At 50.2% G+C, this 25,745-nt stretch overlaps 1 pseudogene; it reads left to right on the plus strand.

The window, feature by feature from the left end:
- Positions 1-466: 466 nt before the first annotated feature.
- LOC147124840 (uncharacterized) overlaps positions 467-25,745 on the plus strand; it is a 107,326-nt pseudogene continuing 82,047 nt past the window's right edge.

Consider the following 25,745-nt stretch of genomic DNA (forward strand, 5'->3'; position numbering starts at 1 on the left):
TACAGCTCATGTATACTGTAGTACCGGCAGTGACCACACCTGTGTATAACGCTGAGTCGTAATCTGTTGTTTCAGTTGCAGTTTGAAGCACGTTGAGTAAACACCTGTTGAATCGTTCCCTGCAGTCTGTTGTCTGATTATTGAAGGACACAACATTAAGATACACGGATATAACAAAGGTCATACTTTATTCTGAAAGTGACAGCTAACAGTACACTGGGAGATTCTATCGCAAAGTAGCATTACCGAAAATAAGAGCTCGGAAAGTAACAGACTAATAATAGATTTGTTGCGGAGATTTTAGTTAATTTGTGTAGATTAAGCAGCTCTCGGTAGTGCAATGGAGGGAAATTCATCGGTTAATGGCTGGGGTTTTTGTGTGGGAGGGCATTTGCACCCTTTCCATTTTTCTTGTTAATTCTTCAGCAGGGAGCCTTTAGGAGTTGGTCTCGAACAGCTTGAGGAAATGGCAGCTCTCAAGCTGCTGCTGGACCGAGGAATTGGTGATGTAATTGCTGATTCCTTGTGCAACATTCTCCAGGTGAGCTGCCACTGGCCTTTCACACTAAAACTCTGAGCACCACCATGCACACACAATATAACCTGACCAGAACACATTAGACTAGAGTTACCTCATAGTCTCATTGTTTGTTAACCCAGCGAGTCAGACTAGATCTATGTCTTGACATCATAGAAAGAAAGAAAGACTTGCATTTCTATAGCGCCTTTCACAACCTCAGGTCCCAAAGCGCTTTACAGCCAATGAAGTACTTTTGAAGTGGAGTCACTGTTGTAATGTGGGAAACGCGGCAGTCAATTTGCACACAGCAAGCTCCCACAAACAGCAATGTGATAATGACCAGATAATCTGTTTTAGTGATGTTGATTGAGGGATAAATATTGGCCAAGACACCGGGGATAACTCCCCTACTCTTCTTTGAAATAGTGCCATTGGATCTTTTACATCCACCTCAGAGAGCAGACTGGGCCTCGGTTTAATGTCTCATCCGAAAGACGGCACCTCCGACAGTGCAGCACTCCCTCAGCACTGCACTGGAGTGTCAGCCTAGATTTTTGTGCTCAAGTTCCTGGAGTGGGAGTTGAACCCACAACATTCTGACTCAGAGGCAAGAGTACTACCAACTGAGCCACAGCTGACACCATGATGAGGTGCACTGGATTCCAGGGCACTGAATCAGATCCTTAGTTTACATTGGATCCAATACAACGCTTCTGCATCACAACACTAGCAGCTTGGGTAAACCTCAGTGGAAAAGACAGTCAGAGGTTTGAGCAATCAACATCTATACAATGCAATTTTGAAGAAGCATTGAATCATAGTGATGTACATGTGAAAGCAATTTTTTTTATATTCGTTTCTGGGATATGGGCATCACCGGCATGGCCAGCATTTATTGCCCATCCCTAATTGCCCTTGAGAAGGTGGTGGCGAGCCACCTTGTTGAACCGCTGCAGTCCGTGTGGTGAAGGTACTCCCACAGTGCTGTTAGGTAGGGAGTTCTAGGATTTTGACCCAGCAACGATGAAGGAATGTTGATGTATTTCGAAGTCAGGATGGTGTGTGACTTGGAGGGGAACTTGGATGTGGTGGTGTTCCCATGCGCCTGCTGCGCTTGTCCTTCTAGGTGGAAGAGGTTGCGGGTTTGGGAGGTGCTGCCGAAGAAGCCTTGGCGAGTTGCTGCAGTGCATCGTGTAGATGGTACACACTACAGTCACGGTACGCCAGTGGTGGAGGGAGTGAATGTTTAAGGTGGTAGATGGGGTGCCAATCAAGCAGGCTGCTTTGTCCTGGATGGTGTCAAGCTTCTTGAGTGTTGTTGAAGCTGCACTCATCCAGGCAAGTGGTGAGTATTCCATCACACTCCTGACTTGTGCCTTGTAGGTGGTGGAAAGGCTTTGGGGAGTCAGGAGGTGAGACACTCGCCATAGAATACTCAAATTGCCAGTATAACAGGAGCATTGGAAGTACTTTTACCATTGTGAATTAAATGAGTTTAAAAATATAAGAATTTTAGCAGAACACAAGAATGTTCCCAGTGAAAACAACTCGAGATAAAGGAAACAGGAGAATTCGGGAAAACAGGACATGTAGCCTCTGTGCCACAGTTAGCAAAGTCTTATTGTAAGGAACAAATGCAGAAGTTTGAGAGAAAGAATTTAAGAGAATTTCTTCTATAGTCAAATCAGAAGCAATTTAATTTATTGCAGGATAGCCTTCATTAAAGATTATGGGGCATATCTTCCTCTGATCATGAATTGAAATTTTAAAAAGAGGGTGTGAGTAAATGGGTGATCAGAAGCAGTAGAATGTGTAGGGGGTGGCTTGTGGTGGTGGCGCGTGCGCCCAGTCAGTTATGCCTCTGACTGTTTTGTGAGCGGTTCAAATCGCTCCCACGCCCCTGGGTTCTAGACACCGGACTTAGGTACAAGGCGGCGGTACAGAGAAGACTCGAGTAGACAGGTGGTTGGATGTAAACAAAACCAAGATTTTATTGAAGAGGAAAAAAATTGATACAATCTTATGGAAAATTACTAGTGTACACTTCTACAGGCAAAAATGCAAAAGAATAACTATACTTATACAGGGATTGGGGAACGCACGGCACATCGAGGGAAAACAACTATCTTAACAATCCCCTTATCCTTATCCCACCCCCTATACCTAACTAGATTAAGCTGTGAGGGGTCAGAACTTCATGCTCACCAATCAAAAGGGTTTGTTGGACTTAAAACAGCGGTGGGGTTCGGGGTTCGCTCTTGGTGCTCACTGGAGCCTGCCGTCGTCACGTGGTCTCCGGGCGCTGCAAGGGCGTTGTCCAGGTTTGAGTACCCCAAAGTTAAAGTCTCTGTTTGGGTACTTTACCTTGCAGGGATGATTCTTCGTCGCCAACCGACAGTTTGAGTTGGTGTGCAGATATTCGAAGGTCGGCTGAGGCTGAAGGCCCGGTAAGTTGAAGCCTCCCCTCAGTTCGTCTCCTCAGTTCGTCTCCTCAGTTGGTTTTCCTCAGTTGGCCTTCCCTCAGTCAGTCTCCTCAGGTGGCCCTCCCTCCGGTGGTCTTCCCTCCTCCCCTTCGTCGCGTCCCGCCTCGCCTGGCCTGAATTGTCCATGTCCGCCCGATGCAGTGCCCGGGCTATTTTTCAGATGGAGTGGCAAAAGGCACGGGCAAAGACCAGGGGGTAAGCGCGGGACGGGGAAAGAGCGGCAGCCACGAGGGCGAGGGGCCGAAGAGAGAGAAGAGAAGAGGGCGAAGAGAGCAATTGCTACCTGGGGGCCTTCAATTATACTCCTTTCGAAAACCCTTATCTGCGCACCAAATCAGGTTAGTTCTTTGTCTTAATCTTGGCGGGCTATTTTAAATAATGGTAGCAATCCATACTAACTGGTTTTAGATGGCTGGTAATCGCATCTACCGGCCCGATAATCGACTTGTATTGTCATGAATGTTCCTTGATGGGCCTGTCCACCCTCGATGGTTCTCTTAATCTGATTCCGATTATATATGTAGACTGCTTGATGGCCTTAACTATAGGCCTAAACTGAATTTAGATTTGTCTCCAATTCGGTCTAATACATAATTCAGAGTCCTGTCTGGTTTCAAAATACACAGTCTCTCTTCACAGAAAACTGCAGCTTGGGTTTCGATCCACAAGCTGTCTGCGTTGCAGAGTCCATTTTGAAATCCCACAGGCTTTCTGCCACGAGGCACGGACGCCATCTTGGGTACCCTTTTTGATTTAAAATGTTCACGCAGGGTCCCGTTTATTAATAACAACCTTCGGGGAAATGCAGAAATTTTGCAAATCTTACACTCCACCCTGTGATACTAAAACTTGCTTGAAGTATCATATTTTTAAGGTGAGCAAAATTTTTCTGACCCTCCATAGTCAACCTTCCCCTGTAATTACCTATCTAATATACCCATGACACGTGCACTTCCTATTCCGCGGAAATGTAGTGTACATCAGCATACAGAGAGTAAAATTACAGACTTTACACACACATCCAAGCATGGAGGGGGTCCAACACTCCTGCACCACTTGGTACACACATCTTTATTAAACCGCGTCGCAGAAAAAAAACAACAAAAGAAAAAAACCTTTATTAAAAATAACAATCACTAAGAAACAACAATCCTTTACTTATAATACAGGGAAAAGACTTAAACCAGCGTATCACCCTCCACCTTTACATAGTGTTCCTTCCAAATCCTCTGGTTTCGGAATTCTGACCACCGACGCTTTCCCTTACATTGAATACAAACTAAATACTACACTATTCCTAACTGACAAACCACGAGAATGTGGGAAGCCAGTCTGATCCACGAAGGGACCTCTATATTACTGAAAATGTTCCACCAGGATGGAGTCACTATATCCAATATCTTAGTCCCTATCTCTACTGTTTTCTGTTCGAGAGTGTAAAAATGTTTCTGCAAAACTATTACGGCTTTGCGTATTTTGGTCAGATGTTCAGGGAGAGGGGGAATTTCGTAGCCAAAATGGGCTACGTACTTCTGCAAATTCATAAAATTCTCCTTCACAGTGAGGTGAACAGTGGAGGGTTCAGGAAAGGGGACAATTCGCTCCTGGGCCACTTGAACTTCTGCCTTGGGTTTAAAACAGAAACTGCTGTCACTAACCGGACACCAGCTGTGCTGTCCATGCTGGTACTGGGACGCGCCGGTGATGACACAATATGTCCCACCTGCCTGCGGGGGAACATGGCCTTGTGCCATTGTCTCCATGGTACAATTTATAGGCTTCGCGTCAGCAGCTCTGAACCCACACTGCGGTTTTGAAAAGGCATTCAAGTGCTGGGGACACAGGATTATGTGTGCTCCCTGGCTCCGGCACCCTGAGAGGTCACTACATGTCATAGCGTGCTCCCACTTAATGACGTAAGGCGAGACCGTTGTGAAACGAATGTGTACAGCCCCTTGAATGACTCCAATGTTCTCAACCCTGTATACCAGTGCGGGTCGGGCTGTCCTACCCATGACCAGCATCCTAACGACTACTCCCATGATTGTGTGTTTGGACCACCCACAATCCATGGGGACTGGGTAGGCCTCAAAGGCTAGCCGGAGTTGGCACGGGCTTAATGCATTCTCAAAAGGGTGGAGGGCTGCGAGGTGCTTGTTGCTAATCCAGGAGGGGACCAAACCCTGTTTTAAATCCTCCAGATTACTGCGGTCCTCGCCCAGTAACCACGCCCCGTATAACACGCACACCTCATTCTGCGCAGCCTGGTCAGAAGCATTTCTGTCCTTCGTTATGAGAGCATTTACTGTCTTTGCATGCTTTTCCAACTCGGCTATGATCTCCTTTAAATGGACCGTCATGGCCTGGTCCTCATGCAATCCGAGCCCAATACCTTGTTCTCATCCAGTAATATCCTTTTTAACTGTGTTTTTAAACCGTTTATCTGGGTCTGCAGCTCTATGTCATCCAAGCTGTTGATGACAGAGGACCCAGTATTAAACGCAGTAAAAACATCATTCCATACACCCCTTCTTTGTTTCCCGGCATTACCCAAAAACTCTCGGTGTGTGGTGTAGAGTTCGGTCTTGTCCACGTGGGCAAAATCGAACTCGTAAAATTTCTTGAACATGTCCTTTAATAGGGCCTGGTATAACTGCTCTGTTTCTTTGGGGCACCACTCTGGTAAATGTACCTCTGTGAGATTTAAAATCACGGAGGCTACCACGTAGTGTACCCACTGGTACAGCATCTAATCAGTGGGGACTAGTACCAACCCATTCCCTGGTCCCTTGGTGGCGGTGGGGCAACCTTCCCTGGGTAACCTCGCCACCTGCACTGTGGGCGGGAGCTTTCGGGGACGGATAACAAGCTCAGTGGCATTCACTGGGATCGGGGAGAATGGGACCGCGCACGCCTTCAGGCTGGTATCCAACCTCATCCCCTCCCCAGCGTCATGCCACTGTCGGTGGAAAAAGATGGATATGCCTGTGGGGCAGACCTCCTCTGACCCCCACATACAGATGTAAGTCCCTTGATCCGGTTCCCACCACTTGTCCCAACACACGCTTAGTCCTCCATGAGTCCCGGTAATCGTCCGATGGGTGTTGTTTCCCAACCGTTCCCACTCGACTTCGGGGCATTCCCCATGTCCTTGCTCAACTTCCTGAGCCACCACCACCTATCCAGTGGAATGTGTCCTTTACACGTCAAACATATTCGCTTTCCAATGGTGATGCTGACCATCGTGGTAACGACTCGTACCCTGGGGCACAGGAGGGAGGTCTCCCCGTACGTGAATCCGGTTTGGCTGGAGTACTGAGACGAATTGGACCCCAACCATCCTGGCCACCTTCCCTCGTGGACGTAAACGACGGTCTCCGCCGCATCCCATTCACCGCTCCCATCGATCGCCAGGGGCGCCTTGTCTCCTGAACACCAGTAGATGTGGGAGTCTTGGATGTTGCCCCTCCTCTCCACACTCATCCCGATCAGGGCGAATAGGATCATGATCCATTCCATCCCGAAAATCTTTCTGCAAAAAGATGTAAAAGAACATGCAGCTAGGTCCCCAAGAGATTCTCTGGCTTGGTGAAGCATGGTCGGGTCCCGCGACCTCTGTTATGTCCGTGTATCTTGATGTTGTGTCCTTCAATAATTAGACAACAAGACTGCAGGGAACGATTCAACAGGTGTTTACTGAATGAGGGTTACTCTAGAACTAAGTGTACAGATCACTACTCAGGGTTTATATACAGGTGTGGTCACTGCTGGTACTACAGTATATAAGAGCTGTAAAAGTAATTCTCTCCCTTAAAGGTACATACATTACAATTCCTCCCCTTTTAGATTAACAGTACCATAACACTCATTTAACAATTAAATATCAAACTAATTACAATTAACACTTTTAACATGCAACATTAGCTGAAAATAGTCTATTTATAAATTCAGTCTTTGGGGCGGCTTCCTGATTCTTTCTGGATAACGCCTTTCCCGAGTGTCTCGCTCTTGGTGCGGAGGCGATTCTAGCACCCTGTCGTCAGTTGATTCATCAGCTTCCAATGCTATTGTTTCTGAGGTAGATGTGACCTGTACGTCGGGTTCCTCACCAGGTACGTATGGCCGAGACATGGGGTTGACTCGTTCCTGTGACTCTAGGATCTGGTCAGCATGGCCTCTCACGATGTTCTCCCCAACATCCACGGTGTACATTAGTGGCCCCTGCCGTGTGCATATCATTCCTGGTTGCCATTTCTCTGTTCGGTAGTCGCGGGCCAAGACTGGTTGCCCTACATTGAAGCTCCTTGTCGGCTTCTCATTGATGTGCTGGAATTGCTTACTCTCAACATCTCTTCGTACATTAGGTCTGAGCAAATCCAGACGAGATCTCAACCTTCGGTTAAAGAACATCATGGCCGGGGCCTGGTTGGTGACTGCATGTGTCGCATTTCTGTAGGCTAACAGGAAATTGTCCACCTTATGCTGCAGTGGAATGTCGTCATCGCATATGGCCTTTACTGCTTTGTAAAGGTTTGTACGAACCTCTCAGCCAATCCATTTGTGGCTGGATGATACGGGGCGGATGTGTAATGCCTTACCCCATTCCTTTTCATAAATCTTCGAAACTCTTCGGACACAAACTGTGGTCCGTTATCACAGCAAATCTGCTCTGGCAAGCCGTTCCTGGCAAAAATGGTCCGTAGGACTGCAATAGTTTTCTCCATGGTAGTGGAGGACATTTTGATCACCTCAGGCCATTTCGAGTGCGCATCCACGGCTATTAAAAACATTGAGTCCATGAATGGACCAGCAAAATCAATATGCACCCGTTGCCATGGAGATGAGGGCCACTCCCATGGGTGTAGAGGGGCATGTGATGGTGCATTTTGGACCTTCTGGCATCCTGAGCAGCTCTTTGTCAGGTCCTCGATTTGCTGATCGATCCCCGGCCACCACACATAAGCCCTAGCAAGGCTTTTTATTTTCACCCCTCCCAGATGACCTTCGTGAAGCTCATTGAGCACTCTCTCCCTTAACTCGGGTGGAATTACCACTCGGGATCCACACATCAAGGTCCCCTGGCATACTGACAGCTGTTCTCTTCTGGATGAGAATGCTGGCAACAGTGAGTTGCCATGTGCTGGCCATCCCTTCACCGTCAAATCATATACCCGAGACAGTGTCGGGTCATTTCGGGCCTCCTTCTCTATACCAGCGTTAGTTACTGGGAAGCATTCAATTATAGTCGAATGAAATATTTCGACAGTATCCACTGCTGGTGCTTCCTCCGCAGTAGGCAGTGGCAGGCGTGATAGCCCATCAGCGTTTCCATGCTGTTTCGTGCCCTTATATTCGATTTCATATTGGTGTGCCCCTAGAAAAAGGGACCATCTTTGTAGCCGTTGCGCAGTCATCACCGGAACGCCCTTCTTTGGATTAAAGATGAAGACAAGTGGTTGGTGGTCAGTCAGCAAGGTGAACTTCTGCCCGTGCAGATAGTGATTGAACTTTTTCACTCCCCACACTAGGCTGAGGGCTTCCCTGTCAATCTGGGCGTAGTTACGCTCGGCTGAGGTTAGTGACCGAGACGCAAAGGTTACTGGCCTCTCAGAGCCATCTGGGAATTTGTGCGACAGCACCGCTCCAATGCCATAGGATGATGCATCACACGCCAACCGAATTGGTAGTGCTGGGTTGAAATGAGCCAACACCTCTTTTGATGTGATCAATGCTTTGCTCTTCTGGAAAGCTCGTTTACATTCGTCACTCCACTTCCATGGTACCCCCGTTTGCAGTAGGGTGTTCAGTGGGTGTAGTACGGTAGACAAATTCGGCAAGAACTTATGGTAGTAGTTCACCAGCCCGAGGAACGACCTCAGTTGTGACACATTTTCCGGTGCTGGAGCCTTGACTACTGCCTCAATCTTTTCAGGGGACTTATGTAACCCCTCTTTATCAATAACGTGGCCACAATACGAGATCTGCTTCTGGAAAAACTCGCATTTTGGGCGATTAGCTCGGAGCCCATATTCCTTCAATCTAGTGAGCACCTGCTCCAGGTTGGCGAGGTGATCACTGTCATTTTCGCCCGTGACCAGGATGTCGTCCAAATAACACTGGGTCCCTGGAATCCCTTGCAGGACTTGTTCCATTGCCCTTTGCCAAATAGCCGGAGCTGATGCTACCCCGAACACCAGCCGGTTTTATTGGTAGAGACCTTTATGAGTGTTGATCGTGAGGTACTGTTTCGAGGCTTCTTCTACCTCCATTTGCAGGTACGCCTGGGCCAGATCAATCTTAGTGAAGCGTTTCCCTCCAGATAGCGAGGCGAAAATATCTTCAATCCGCGGAAGCGGATATTGTACAGTGTGAAGGACTGGGTTCACTGTCACCTTAAAGTCCCCACAGATGCGAACCTTCTTTGCTTCCCCAGGCGTATTACTCAGCGAACACTTCATTACAGGAACGATGGGTGTAGCCCACTCACTCCAGTCCACTTTGGACAGTACTCCTGAACTTTCCAAACCTTCCAGCTCTGCTTCGACGGCTGGGCGGATCGCATAAGGTACCGGTCTGGCCTTAAAAAACTTTGGGCTTGCATTTTCCTCTATTTTGATCATCGCTGTTATGCCTTTTAGTGTTCCGAGTCCCTGCTGGAACACTTCTTGTGCGTCAGTTAGCATTTTTGACAGTCGTCCAGGTGTGACGTCGTCATCCTTTTTGGCATCTACAGTAAGTGCTTGTATGGAATGCCAATCTAGCTGTATCTTCCGGATCCATTCATGTCCTAGTAGTGGTGGTCTTCCATCTGGCAATACATATAGGTGCATTTTTGGTGTTTCCTTGCCGTTATATATAACGTTCACCCTTATTTTTCCTTTAGGGTAGACTTTTTGCCCTGTGTACATCTTCAAGACAATCTTTGTATCTCTCAAGGGTATATGTGAGAATAGCCGCTTGTAGTCCCTTCGGTTTATGACTGTTAGGGCTGATCCTGTGTCCAATTCCATTTTCACTTGGACTCCATCTATCTTGAGCGTGACCCAGATAGTTTGGTGATCCTCCGTTTTGATCACATTATGTAGTTTCAGACAACCCAGCTCCTTGCTTCCGGAGTCTGTATCACTTTTCTGTTCGTCTGAACTACTCTCCGTCACCTTATGTACCTTCTTGTACTTCTCCTGTGGAGATTTCTTGCTGCTGGTTTTCTTTCCCGACCTGCAGACTCTTGATATGTATCCTACTTTTCCACACTGTCTGCACACTTTGTCCTTGAACCAGTAATCATTATGGTCATGTGTTGTTCTGCTGCAGCGATAGCACTTCACTGTTCCGTATGACATTTCATTTGTGCCATATTCTTGCGGTCTCCATTGTATCTCTGCAGCGCCCCGTGCTGCTGCTTCTTATGATACTGCAATGCTGAAAGCCTTGTCCAGCTTAAGGTCCTTTTCTGATAGAAGCCGTTTCTGGGTTCCTTCATTTGAAGCCCACACACAAACTTGTCCCTTAAAGTATCTGCTAGTCCCGTTCCAAACTGGCAGTGTTTCAATAGCTTGCGCTGTTCCGTTAAATACTCAGCATTACTTTCATCTTTATGCTGGTTCCTTTTGTGAAACTTAAATCTTTCTGCTATCAGCAGCGGTGTGTGGTTAAAGTGGTCCTGTAGGATTGACACTATATTTTCAAAATCCTTTTCTGCTGGCTTCTCTGGGGTTACTGGGTTTCGTAGTAAGCCATACGTTTTTGCACCCATTGAATTCAACAATACCAGCGCTTTCTTGTCATCTGGCACTTCATTCGCCTTGCAGTATATTTCTATGCGTTCGACATATGTCGTCCAATCTTCGACTTCATTGTTGAACGCTGTAATACTGCCACTCTTCGGCATTTTTGGGTGTGGTTAGACTGGCTTAAAATGGCGTCTCCTGTGATTTCCTGTCTTCCCCGCTGTGGCTTAAAATGGAGTCTCCCACGCTGCTGCCAACGCCGCTCTCGGTGGTCCTCGTGGCAAATGGCGACGCCCTGTGGGTTTCGTGCGCTGCTCCTGCGCTGCTGCCAATGCCGCTCTCTGCGGTCCTCGTGGCAATGGCAGCGCCTCGCGTTTTCCTGCGCGCCTCTCTCCCTCGTTGATGCTGCTCGGCCCTTGAACACCGGCTGCGCTCTGCTGTCTCTCGTCTCTCTCCCCCGTTGACACCGCTCGGTCCTGAACACCGGCTGCGCCCTGTGCGCTCTGCCCTCTCTCTCTCCCCCATCGACGCTGCTCGGCCTTTTTCTGTGCTGCCCGGTCGGCTCTAGCTGCCGCTGTCCGGGAAGGGTCTGCGCAGTACCTGTTGCCAGCCCGTTTCGCTGGACCATCGTGACTGGAAAGCCAAGCCTGGCTCTCGACAGCCTCCCCTGCGATGCTCAAATCTCCGCTGGATGCCTGGGCGGTTGCCCGTGGTCGACACCCGTGCTTCTGGACTCGACCTTCTTCCACTGTTCTCCAGGAGCGAATCCCTGGGAGGTGATGCAGAGTTGCAGGTAGGTTCGAATCTGCTCGTCGCCAATGTTATGTCCGTGTATCTTGATGTTGTGTCCTTCAATAATTAGACAACAAGACTGCAGGGAACGATTCAACAGGTGTTTACTGAATGAGGGTTACTCTAGAACTAAGTGTACAGATCACTACTCAGGGTTTATATACAGGTGTGGTCACTGCCGGTACTACAGTATACAGGAGCTGTAAAAGTAATTCTCTCCCTTATAGGTGCATACATTACAACCTCGACCCAAAGATACACTCTTAACAGATTACTTAACTTAAAACTACCCATCACCTTATTTAACTTAAATTATAAACACCCAAACTTAAGCCTAATAATTACACTTTACTTAAACTTAACTTAAACTAAACTAAATACATGCGCCGCCCATCTCCGGGCGGCCAGGCTAATCCCTGGTCGGACTGCGGCTTGCCGCTCCCCCCGGCGTGACCGCACCATCCTTGGCTGTTGGTCCCTCGCAGCCCGTGGCTGCTGGCTGAGGGCCTGTGTCCTTGGACCTCTCCCTGACTCGAGGGGCGGCCCTTGGTAACTGGAGGGCTGGTGACCATGGCTTTCTCGTCTGGGGTGTCTGTGGGGACCTTCTAGGGGCTTTGACGGGTGGGGCTTTCTTGGCCGCTGAGCCTTTTACCCGAACCGCTGCTCCCCCAGGCTTGACCCCTCCTAAACCTGGGCTGGGGGCAGGTAACTTTTCGCAGCCTGCTGCTGCGAGCTGAGAGTCTCCACCCCCAGGTCCCATGGTTGGGTCCGGGGCGGGGTTTTCGACCTCAGGTCCCTCCCTCTCTACACCTGGGTTAGGGGCGGGGTTTTCGCCCTCAGGTCCCTCCCCCTCGTCTAGATCCCAGAAGAGTGGGTGAGTGTCCCAATCGATGGGCTGGATGGTCCCTCCCTTCAAGCAAGCCACAGCACCTGCCTGTGCAGTCTGTGAACTCGCTCCTGCTGCAGGCTGAGGATCTTTATCCTCAGACCTTTTCCCAACTGGCTGCTTTCCCCTTTCAGGCGTAAACAGCTTGCACTGGTTGATGTAACCAGCGGCCTGTTTTAAAACCTGTGCTGAAGGCTCGCCCGCTGCCCCGAACGGACCTTCCAGGGGCTCCCCTTTCTCTTTCCTCACCGGGACGGTCTTACAGACGGGATCTTGGACCCGGACCCGCTTTAGGTCCGGGCCAAAACTACCCCCCGTGTGCCTCCCTTGTCCCGGACTGCGGCTTCCGGACCTGCCCGATAGGGGTCCCGGGATTCTCCTTCCCCAGCCTTATCTATGGCCCTTTCTCCAGCGCGCACGGTCAGACCGAGAAATTTCACCTCCGGCTGGCCGATCTGCGCCTTCTTGGGATTTACTTTGAAACCCTTCTGTCCTAACAGCTCCAGCAGTTCGGCCAATAGTGGGCCATGCTCCTCTTTCGAAGCAGTGAACAGGAGCAGGTCATCCACGTATTGAACCAACTGTCTGGGCTGGCTAAAATCCTTCAAACTGTCGGCCATTCACTGATGGAAAATGCTGGGGCTATTGTGGAAGCCCTGTGGCAAACAGTTCCACGTGTACTGTTGCCCTTTAAACGTAAAGGCAAACTTGTACTGATCCTCCCTCCTTAAAGGGATGGACCAAAACCCATTTGAAATATCCAGCACCGTGAAAGTGGTCGCAGATGCTGGAATACTCCCGATGAGGTCGGCAACTGCTGCTACTGTGGGTGTGTAGGCTGGGATGTTGCTATTGAGCACCTGATAGTCCACCGTGGCCCTCCAGGAATTGTCCGGCTTTCTGACCGGCCATAACGAAGAATTCACGTGGGTCACTATCGGTCTCAGAACTCCCTGCTGCACTAACGCGGACATGGCTGCTTCCATGTCTGGCTCTGCTTCCCTGGGGAAGTTATACTGTTTCTGTGGTCAGGCCATGGGGTCCCCGTCTACGCTGACCTCAAACCCTGTGACCCTCCCGCAGTCGTGTTTGTGAGTGGCAAATGTGGCCAGGTGGGCCTGCACAAATGCCTGGAACTTTGGTGGGGTGTTGCTGACCATGAGCCCCAGGTTGTAATCCTCTTTGGGCTTCATGGTGCAGAGGGTCCCTTTCCCTTCCTTATCCGGGATAACTGCGATCTCTCCGTTCTTTACTTTGCCTGCCCCCCAAAGGCAGTGATTCCTCAAATCCACTAGGATCCTGTGGCCTACAATAACGTCGGCTCCCAGGACCCCTCTTTCACCCTCCACGTCCCATTTCATCAGGACACACGTGATGTGCCTCAATAATTCCGAGACTCGAAGGTAGCAGAACAAAACAAGGCTTTTATTAACTTAGAACGAAACACGTAAGCGAGAGAGATGTCGTCCTTCTGGAGACTGGGGCTTGACTGAAGCTAGCTTACAAACGGGGCCAGGTATGGGCGGAGCCCTACACACAGCACATTCCAGCACATTCCAGTATACAATACAGCACATTCCAGTACACAATACAATGAGGTCTGGGGGAAGGGAAATGACACTGAAACCGATCTCAGTCACAGGCAGTGATGAATGGAAATATTTCATCACATTCACCCCTTCTATAGATTTAGTCTGTTCGGGGGTTTGATAGTCCTCTGCGACCGACGTGGCTGTTGCGGTGCCGCGGGTGTCGGCTGGGTGTCCCCGGTACCCTCCTGGGTCTCTGCCGGGGGTGCGGCCAGGGTTGTTGAAGGGGTAGTTGGTGGGGGTGCCGTTGGTCGGTGTTCTTCCGGGGGTGATGAAAGAGTAGTGGGTGGGTAAGAGTTGCTGTGATCGTCGTTGCCGCTATTGCCGTGGTTGTTGTCAATGCCGGCTGGGGCGACGTCTTTTATGGACACGGTGTCCTCCCTTCCATCGGCGTGCCGGACATATGCGTATTGGGGGTTGGCGTGGAGTAGGTGTACTGGCTCCACGAGAGGGTCCGTCTTGTGGCCCCTCACATGCCTTCGCACGAGTACCGGACCTGGGGTGGAGAGCCATGACGGCATGGATACGCCTGAGGTGGATTTCCGGGGAAAGACAAACATTCGTTCATGAGGCGTGGTATTAGTGGCCGTACACAATAGCGACCGTATCGAATGGAGAACATCCGAGAGGACTTCCTGCCAGCGGGAGATAGGGAGGCCCTTGGTCCTTAGAGCTAGAGTGACTGCTTTCCATACTGTCCCGTTCTCTCGCTCCACTTGGCCGTTACCCCGGGGGTTGTAGCTGGTGGTACGGCTCGTGGCGATCCCCCTGGACAGCATGTACTGGCATAGCTCTTCACTCATGAAGGACGCCCCCCTATCCGTATGGATGTAGCTCGGCATACCGAACAGGCAGAACAGGCTGTTGAGGCATTTAATGACCGTGGCGCTGGTCATGTCTGGGCAGGGGAAGGCGAATGGGAACCGGGAGTATTCGTCCACAATGTTCAGGAAGTAAACATTGCGGTCGACGGATGGGAGGGGGCCCTTGAAATCTAAGCTGAGCCGCTCAAAGGGCCGTGTAGCTTTGATTAAGTGGGCTCTACCTGGGCGGTAGAACCGAGGCTTGCACTCAGCGCAAGTGCGGCAGTTCCTGGTCAGGGACCGAACTTCCTCAATCGAGTAGGGTAAGTTACGGGACATTATGAAGTGGAACAGCCGCGTGACCCCTGGGTGGCAGAGGTCATTGTGGAGGGTCTGTAGCCGATCCCCGGTGGCGCTGGCACACATCCCTCGTGAGAGGGCGTCAGGGGACTCGTTAAGGGCCCCTGGCCGGTAAATGATGTCGTACTCGAAGGTGGAGAGCTCGATCCGCCACCTAAGAATCTTATCATTTTTAATCTTCCCCCTCTGTTTATTATTGAACATAAACGCTACCGACCGCTGGTCGGTAAGTAAGGTGAAGCGTTTGCCGGCTAGGTAGTGGCGCCAGTGGCGCACTGCCTCCACGATGGCTTGGGCCTCATTTTCCACGGAGGAGTGTCTGATCTCGGGCCCTTGGAGGGTCCTCGAGAAGAAAGCTACGGGCCGCCCCGCCTGGTTGAGGGTGGCCGCCAAGGCGAAGTCAGACGCATCACTTTCCACTTGAAATGGAGTGTTCTCGTCCACTGCCTGTAGCGTGACCCGCTCAATATCCTGCTTAATGCTTTTGAAGGCGGCGTGGGCCTCAGCAGAGAGCGGGAAAGAGGATGCTTTCAAGAGGGGGCGGGCTTTGTCGGAGTAGTTGGGGACCCATTGGGAATAATAAGAAAATAATCCCAGGCACCTTTTCAGGGCTTTGGGAGTGTTGGGCCGGGGCAGCTCCCGTAGGGGGTGCAATCGGTCGGGGTCTGGTCCAATTTCCCCATTCTCCACCACGCTGCCTAGTATGCAGAGGCGCGTGGTGTTGTAAATGCACTTGTCCTCGTTGTAGGTGAGGTTGAGTTTTTGTGCGGTTTTCAGGAACCTCTCGAGGTTCGAGTCGTGATCCTGCTGGTTGTGACCGCAGATGGTGACGTTGTCGAGGTAGGGGAAGGTTGCCTGCAAGTGGTGGTCATCGACCATGCGGTCCATCTCCCTCTGGAAGACCGAGACCCCATTCGTCACCCCAAAGGGGACTCTGTGGAATTGGTAGAGGCGTCCGTTCGCCTCGAAGGCGGTGTACGGGCGGTCCTCTGGTCTGATAGGGAGCTGGTGGTACGCTGACTTGAGGTTGATGGTGGAGAACACCCGGTATTGGGCGATTTGGTTCACCATTTCTGATATGCGGGGTAGCGGGTAGGCGTCTAGTAGGGTGTACCTGTTGATCATTTGACTATAGTCGATCACCATCCGTTTCTTCTCGCTACTCCTTACCACTACCACTTGGGCGCGCCACGGGCTGTTGCTGCATTCAATAATGCGCTCTTTCAGGAGCCTGTCTACCTCGGTCGCGATAAACTGCCTGTCCTCCCAGCTGTACCTCCTGCTTTTGGTCGCTATTGGCCGGCAGTTAGGGGTAAGGTTCGCGAATAGCGAAGGCGGCTTTACCTTCAGGGTAGCCAGACCGCACACTGTGAGGGGCGGCTGGGACCCACCGTACTTGAGCGTGATGCTTTGGTGGTTGCACTGGAAATCCAGGCCCAAGATCACGCTCGCACATAGGTTCTTCATGATTAATACTTTAAAATTATCATATACAGTTCCGTTAACGCACAATTGTACCATGCAGTAACCCAGAATGGCCGATGTCTGGGTTTTGTCAGCCATAGAAATGGTACCCTGAGTAGGGACCACCTTTAGGGAGAGTTGTTGTGCCAGTTCTGTGTGGATAAAGCTCTCCGTGCTTCCACTGTCAATTAAGCATTTAACCCGGCACCCGTTTACCTCGATGTCCACCATTGATCTGGATAGCGGGTGCAGCCTGGTCTGGTCCACTGTGACCGATGCCACTGTAGGGCCCTGATCGATACAAGATGGCGTCCACGCTGTCTGCTCACAAGATGGCGGACCCCACGAGGTCGGGCAAAATGGCGTCCAAGATGGCCGCTCCCACGGCGCACACGCGGCGGTGGCGGGTTTTCCGGCGGTTGGTTTTCCGGCGGGGTTCCCTCTGCACACCTTCCCGAAGTGCCCCTTCTTACCGCACTTAAAGCAGGTGGTGCCTTTCGCCGGGCACAGGTTTCTGGTGTGCTTTGGCTGCCCGCAGAAGTAGCAGTTGGGTCCCTGACGCGTCGCGGCTGTCGTAGGGCTTCTGGGGGGAGAGCGGGGCCCAGCCGGTGTCGGGCTGTCGGGCAGGGAAGATGCCTTCCAAGATGGCGGCGCCCTCGGTGCACACGTGGCGGCGTGGACGGCGCGGGCTGAAGAGTAGGCGTCCGAGTTTCTCTGGGCCACATCCAGGGATCGCGCGGTGTCCGCAGCCTGTTTCAGGTCCAACCCCGTTTTTTCCAGCAGTCTTTGCCGGATGCAAGTGGAGTTGAGGCCTGTGATGAAGGCATCGCGAACAAGCTCGTCAGTGTACACTGCGGCTTTTACATCTCGGCACTTGCAGTCTTTGCCAAGCATTTTTAGGGTGCTTAGGAACTCCTCCACCGATTCCCCAGGTCGCTGTGCGCGGGTGGCGAGCAGGTGCCTAGCATACACCTCATTCGTAGGCTGCTGGTAATGCGCCTTTAAGATGTCGCAGGCGGCCAGGTACGTCTCGGCGTCTTGGATGAGGGGGTAAACCCGGTGGCTTACCCAATTCCGCAGAATTCCGAGTCTCATCCTTGCAGCGTCCGTAGCATCTTTGACGGCTGCGGAATTGTCCAGGAAGAATTCCATACACTCAAACCAGTGTCCGAAGCATGCTGATGCGTCCGGAGCATGTTGATCCAAATCCAAACGTTCGGGTTTCAGGAGTTGATCCATAGTGTTGAAAAATAAGTTAATAAAATTGATGTGCCTCAATAATTCCGAGACTCGAAGGTAGCAGAACAAAACAAGGCTTTTATTAACTTAGAACGAAACACGTAAGCGAGAGAGATGTCATCCTTCTGGAGACTGGGGCTTGACTGAAGCTAGCTTACAAACGGGGCCAGGTATGGGCGGAGCCCTACACACAGCACATTCCAGCACATTCCAGTATACAATACAGCACATTCCAGTACACAATACAATGAGGTCTGGGGGAAGGGAAATGACACTGAAACCGATCTCAGTCACAGGCAGTGATGAATGGAAATATTTCATCACAACACGTCCACTTGGAGCGGAGCAGTCCTATCCGAATGGCGAGCAGGATGGAAACCGAGCCGGCCTGTTCCCTACCCGTGAACCCCGATAGACTGTATGGGACCCCGCTGGAGAGAGGTGAGGTGATGGGGTTAGCTGAGTAGATCACGGTGCGCGATGCCCTCGTGTCCAACAGATAGGTCCCTGTCACCTGTTCCACCTCCATCTCCAAAAGGGGTCTTCTCCACTCATCATATCAGAGCGAACACAGATAAACAGGCTGTGCAGGCTCTAGTCACGGCTGTGGGTTGGATGGGGCTGACGGGGTGAGAGCACCGGTGGCGGCTGCTACTCTCCCCTGGCCAGTCAGTAAGGACCTCATGGCGTCCAAAAGTGACTCAACCTCTGCGGAAGGGGTCCCTACCCCCGCCTTTTGGGCTGGGGCTGTGTGATGAAATAACTGTGTTCTGATATTTGTACTTGCACTTGTAATGTCTGGAATGTTCCACCAGGGGGAACCACTAATGCTCCTCCCTGGCCCCGCCCCTCTTCTGGTATGTTCTACCAAGGGCTTGGTCGATGATGGACTCTGTTAACTCTGCCATGATTCTTATTTAATAAAAGGCTCCAGTCTTAAGCTTTAACTTCGGATTCGGGCAGTTATTTGGCACATCAATTTTATTAAATAACAACTTTTGGAAGATGGATCGATTTTTGAAACCAAAGCGTCTGGATATCGATCGCCATTCGGCAGATGCGTCGAAGAAATTTACGCATTGGCTCCGATGTTTTGAACACTTCATCGCATCATCGACCGATCCGACGGTTAACAAGTTGGGTCTTCTAACCAACTTGGTAAGTCATCAAACTTACTCTATAATTGAAGATATTACTACATATGAAGAGGCCCTCGCAGCTCTTAAAGCCCAGTACCTTAAGTCGGTTAACGAAGTATACGCCAGGTATCTCCTGTCTACTCACAGGCAATTACCCAAGGAATCTCTGGACGATTTCCTGCAGGACCTTAAGGCTTTGGCTAAGGGTTGCAACTACAAGGCTGTCTCTGCCATAGTGTATCAGGAAGAAGCCATCCGCAATTCTTTCATATCTGGCCTCCGATCTAATTATATTAGACAGAGACTCCTCGAGAACGACTCGTTAGTTTTAAAAACGGTTGTCGCTGCTGCTCGATCGTTAGATGTAGCCCAGAAGAATTCAGAAGTGTATGCATCAGCCCATGCATCTCTCTCAGCCTCGTGTGTTCCGAGTATGGAGGCATCCATAACACCAATGGAGCCCCCACTTAATCCTATTGTTGCGGCTGTGCCCCATGGGTCTAAGTGTTATTTCTGTGGCCAATCTAAACACCCCAGGCAAAGTTGCCCAGCCAGAGAGGCTACCTGTTTTAAATGTAAGAAACGGGGACATTTTAGTGAAGTGTGTAAGGGTAATCCTGTACCCGATGTCTTCTCTGCTGCCGCCTATCGTTTTACTCTAGCCTCGGCTACAGTTGACCAGACCATACCGTGTTCCTTGTCAAAATCTATGATGGACATTAAGATTAATTGTCGTCCTACTGGGTGTTTGATAGACTGTGGCAGTACTGAAAGTTTTATACACCCCAACCTTGTTAACTCCTGTTCATTGAAGGTATATCCTACTCGAAGTGAAATTGTGATGGCGTCCAAATCCCTTACTTCGGAGGTAACTGGATATTGTAAAGTCACATTGACCGTTAAGGATACGGAGTATAAGGACTTTAAACTCCTCATATTACCTCAGTTGTGTGTGAACTTAATATTAGGCTTGGACTTCCAGTGTCAGCATGAGAGCGTTACCCTTAAGTATGGTGGATCCCAGCCTCCACTCACAGTCTGTGGCCTTTCTACTTTAAACGTAAGCCCGCCTTCTTTGTTTGCGAATCTTGCTCCTAATTGTAGACCTATAGCGACTAAGAGTCGACGGTATAGTTCAGAAGATTAAACATTTATAAAAGAGGAAGTGGAAAGGCTTCAACGGGAGGGAATCATCAAACACAGTGGTAGCCCGTGGCGTGCCCAGGTGGTGGTGGTTAAAACTAATGAGAAGAAAAGACTTGTGGTCGATTATAGCCAGACTATAAACTTGTATACCCAATTAGACGCCTATCCTTTGCCTCGTATTTCTGAGATGGTGAACCAGATTGCTCAGTACCGCGTGTTCTCCACCATTGATTTAAAGTCTGCCTACCATCAACTCCCCATCAAAATAGAAGACCAACCTTATACGGCCTTCAAAGCTAATGGGCGCCTGTTCCAATTCCTTCGGGTGCCCTTTGGAGTGACGAATGGGGTATCCGTCTTCCAACGGGAGATGGATCGTATGGTGGATGAATACGCGTTGGAAGTAACATTCCCGTACCTGGACAATGTTACCATCTGTGGGCGTGACCAACGGGAGCATGATCAAAATCTCGCGAAGTTCCTAGAAACTGCAAAGAGGTTAAACCTGACCTACAACGAAAACAAGTGTACCTTCAATACTACACGTTTGTGTATTCTTGGTTGCGTTGTGGAGAATGGGGTAATCGGGCCAGACCCTGAAAGATTACGCCCACTTAAGGAATTACCTTTACCTCACACTGTAAAAGCCTTAAGAAGGTGTCTGGGATTCTTCTCGTACTATGCCCAGTGGGTGGCTAGCTACTCAGATAAAGTCCGACCTCTTATTAAGTCGACGTCTTTTCCGCTATCGGCGGAAGCTCAGGAGGCTTTCCTTAATATCAAACGGGACATTGAGAAGGCATTGGTATGTGCCGTGGATGAGAAGATCCCATTTCAAGTGGAAAGTGATGCATCTGATTTTGCGTTGGCAGCAACTCTTAACCAAGCTGGTAGACCAGTAGCCTTCTTCTCTCGTACATTGCAAGGACCAGAAGTTTGACATTCTTCAGTGGAAAAGGAGGCACAGGCAATTATTGAAGCAGTCAGGTATTGGAGACATTATCTCGCTGGCCAACGTTTTACGTTCATTACTGACCAGCGATATGTGGCCTTTATGTTCAACACTAAGCAGAGAGGCAAGGTCAAAAATGATAAGATTTTAAGATGGCGAATAGAACTGTCAACATATGACTATGATATTCAGTACAGGCCTGGAGTATTTAATGAGCCATCGGATGCTTTGTCACGAGGAGTATGTGCTAGTCTAGGTACAGATAAGCTTCAAAGCCTCCACGACGCACTCTGCCACCCTGGGGTTACCAGAATGAACCACTTCATTAAGTCCCACAATCTACCCTACTCTATTGAGGAGGTCCGGACAATGACCAGAACCTGTCATGTTTGTGCTGAATGCAAACCCCGCTCCTATAAGCCATCCGAGCCAGCTCATCTTATTAAGGCAACTCGACCATTTGAGCGTTTGAGTCTCGATTTTAAAGGTCCCCTTCCATCGAGCGACCGTAATGTCCATTTTCTTAATATTATAGACGAGTACTCTCGGTTCCCTTTTGTTATCCCCTGTCCGGATGTGACTAGTGCTGTTGTAATTAAATGCCTCTGCCAACTGTTTTCCTTGTTCGGCATGCCTAACTATATACATAGTGATAGGGGTTCTTCCTTTATGAGCGAAGAATTACGACAGTTTTTGCTATCGAAGGGGATTGCAACGAGTAGAACTACCAGCTATAACCCTCGTGGTAATGGGCAGGTCGAGAAAGAAAATGCGACAGTGTGGAAGGCTATCGTACTGTCTCTGAAGTCACGAGGCCTGCCGACCTCTCGCTGGCAGGATGTCCTGCCAGACGTGCTGCATTCCATAAGGTCTCTTTTGTGTACAGCGATGAATGCCACCCCTCATGAAAGGATGTTTAGTTTTCCAAGAAAAGCTACTAATGGAGTATCGTTACCCACATGGTTGACGACCACGGGCCCTGTGTTGTTGCGCAGACATGTGAGAGGCCACAAGACTGATCCACTGGTGGAGGAAGTACAACTCCTCCATGCTAATCCCCAGTATGCGTATATTCAATATTCGGATGGGCGAGAGGATACGGTCTCTATTAAAGATCTTGCACCTGCTGGAGCTCGAAAAGAGTTCGACTCTGAGAGTAGAGTTTTCATCGTGGTATTGGACCTTCAGAGACACAAACCCTCAGTGTGGAAAATACTGATGATTCTGGGAATTCGAATGAACCGGAGTTAGTACTCCGGGAGGAGCCTCAGCAAGAGTTACGTCATTCCCAGAGAATTATCAGACCTCCTGACAGACTGAATCTATAGCAGGGGGTGAATGTGATGAAATAACTGTGTTCTGATATTTGTACTTGCACTTGTAATGTCTGGAATGTTCCACCAGGGGGAACCACTAATGCTCCTCCCTGGCCCCGCCCCTCTTCTGGTATGTTCTACCAAGGGCTCGGTCGATGATGGACTCTGTTAACTCTGCCATGATTCTTATTTAATAAAAAGCTTCAGTCTTAAGCTTTAACTTCGGATTCGGGCAGTTATTTGGCACAACAGGCTGTGGGCTGCTTTCCCTTGTTATCCTTCCAAGGGTTTTTGCACTCCTTCCACCAGTGACCATCCTTCCCACACCCGTAACAATTGGTCTTTGTGTTGGGGGGTTACTCCCTTCCTGGTGCCACTCTTTCCTACTCTGCACTCCTGGTCTTATCTCATGCACCTTCCCCTCGGGTGGGTGTGCATCAGCTCCCCTACCATTCTTGTAAGCCAGAGTGAGCTACCTAATTACCATGAGTTCTGTGGTCTGGGGATCTTTGGGGTCAAACCAGACCTCGGCCTTGGCCCGGACCTGTGGCAAGCTGTTCGCCACCAAGCAACGGAGCCAATGCTTCAGGGAATCCCCATTCAGGAATGCCCGGCCCTGCGTCTTCGGGCAAGCCTTCCGGTACACCAGCCACAGCCGGTCTGCAAAGGCCTGCGGGGTTTCCCCAGAAAGCTGGGTCGTCTTCTCCACGCGGGAGAAGGGACTTCCCTCATCCATCCCCATGGCCTCTAGAACCGCATCTCTAAGCTCCTCGTACCCGCTCTGCCCCCTTTTACACTCGTCAGAGAGGGATTGGAGGAGATTACTCTCCAGGGAGAATAGCAGCATTTTGGCCTTCTCAGCGTCATCGCAGTCGTTGACGCTGGCGGTCTGCTCTATTTCCCTGAAGTGGAACGAGGGGTCTCCCTTGGCGGAAAGCTTCAGGATATGGTTGACCATAACCCTGAGCTGTTGGGTATTAAAGGGTAATACGAACTGGTTTTGGAGGGGTCCCTCAATGTCGCCATTAGCGGGTGGGCCGAACCACCGATGCCGTGCTGGGCACATCAGTCCCGGCTCCAGCCTCTCGGGCAGGGTTTGCTCTACCTCCACCTCCACCTCTGGCTCCACTTCGGGTTCCACCCCCGGTTCCACCCCCAGTGCTGCCAAACCTCGCTGAGACTTGGCGCTACGGGTGGTGGCCATGAGGTCTCCTCTCTCTCAACCGGGTCATCCCTGGGCACCACCGGTGACGTTGGATCTGTCCTCCCCTCGTTCCCCATAAAATCTGCCTGGCCTGCCTTTGGGCTTATGAGGCATACCATGCCTTTTGCTTTCCAGAGGGCCCGGCTCAGATTTTCTATCCTTTCTCTACAGGGGCCGTGGTCTGCCTCCTCAAACCCCTGTTCACTTGCTAGCTTGTAAGCGGCTTTTACCTCCTGTACTTTCTCTTCCTGTTCCCTGATCTGCCTTGCCAAGCGGGCATTCTTCTCCCGCAGCCTGAACTCGTTTCCCTTGGCCTCGGTGACTTGGCACCGTAGGTATTCCAACTGGGCCTTGTATTCTCCCACTAAATGTACTCTGTCTTGGTTCAAAGCCTGCAAAGCTACGAATAGCTTTTCCCCTGCGAGAGCCTTACCCTGGATCTCCAGGGCTGACTCCCTTAACTCGACTGCCTGTGCTGCAATGAGCCCGTCCAAGAGCTGGACCTGCTTTTTAAAGCACATCAGCCAAACTGCCTTCTCTAAGGACTTCTTGTGTTCCTTTACCTCTGTCCACTTAGCTGCTGCATCTATCGGACGCCCAGCCCTTAACATAGTGGTGATCCACTTCTTAGTGATATTCACCTTGCTAAACACATAATCAGAAATCCTTTCCTCCATCACGGTTCGCTCATCTGAACCACTGTCTATTGCATCGCAACCTTGTTGCCGGTGTCTTGCCGCGGTCGCCATTTCTGCAGGGGGTGGTCTGTGGTTGTGGCGCGTGCGCCCAGTCAGTTATGCCTCTGACTGTTTTGTGAGCGGTTCGAATCGCTCCCACACCCCTGGGTTCTTGACACCGGACTTAGGTACAAGGCAGCGGTACAGAGAAGACTCGAGTAGACAGGTGGTTGGATGTAAACAAAACCAAGATTTTATTGAAGAGGAAAAAAATTGATACAATCTTATGGAAAATTACTAGTGTACACTTCTACAGGCAAAAATACAAAAGAATAACTATACTTATACAGGGAATGGGGAACACACGGCACATCGAGGGAAAACAACTATCTTAACAATCACCTTATCCTTATCCCACCCCCTATACCTAACTAGATTAAACTATGAGGGGTCAGAACTTCATGCTCACCAATCAAAAGGGTTTGTTGGACTCAAAACAGCGGTGGGGTTCGGGGTTCGCTCTTGGTGCACCCTGGAGCCTGCCGTTGTCACGTGGTCTCCGGGCGCTGCAAGGGCGTTGTCCAGGTTCGAGTACCCCAAAGTTAAAGTCTCTGTTTGGGTACTTTACCTTGCAGGGATGATTCTTCGTCGCCAGCCGACAGTTTGAGTTGGTGTGCATATATTCGAAGGTCGGCTGAGGCTGAAGGCCCGGTAATTTGAAGCCTCCCCTCAGCTCGTCTCCTCAGTTCATCTCCTCAGTTGGTTTTCCTCAGTTGGCCTTCCCTCAGTCGGTCCTCCTCAGGTGTCCCTCCCTCCGGTGGTCTTCCCTCCTCCCCTTCGTCACGTCCCGCCTCGCCTGGCCTGAATTGTCCATATCCGCCCAATGCAGTGCCCGGGCTATTTTTCAGATGGAGTGGCAAAAGGCACGGGCAAAGGCCAGAGGGTAAGCGCGGGACAGGGAAAGAGCGGCAGCCACGAGGGCGAGGGGCCGAAGAGAGAGTAGAGAAGAGGGCGAAGAGAGCGATTGCAACCCGGGGGGGCCTTCAATTATACTCCTTTCGAAAACCCTTATCTGCGCGCCAAATCAGGTTAGTTCTTTGTCTTAATCTTGGCGGGCTATTTTAAATAATGGTAGCAATCCATACTAACTGGTTTTAGATGGCCGGTAATCGCATCTACCGGCCCGATAATCGACTTGTATTGTCATGAATGTTCCTTGATGGGCCTGTCCACCCTCGATGGTTCTCTTAATCTGTTTCCGATTATATATGTAGACTGCTTGATGGCCTTAACTATAGGCCTAAACCGAATTTAGATTTGTCTCCAATTCGGTCTAATACATAATTCAGAGTCCTGTCTGGTTTCAAAATACACAGTCTCTCTTCACAGAAAACTGCAGCTTGGGTTTCGATCCACAAGCTGTCTGCATTGCAGAGTCCATTTTA

This window comes from Somniosus microcephalus, chromosome 1, assembly GCF_052327205.1.
Source record: "Somniosus microcephalus isolate GS21.2 chromosome 1, FLI_Smic_1.0, whole genome shotgun sequence".
Taxonomy (NCBI): domain Eukaryota; kingdom Metazoa; phylum Chordata; class Chondrichthyes; order Squaliformes; family Somniosidae; genus Somniosus; species Somniosus microcephalus.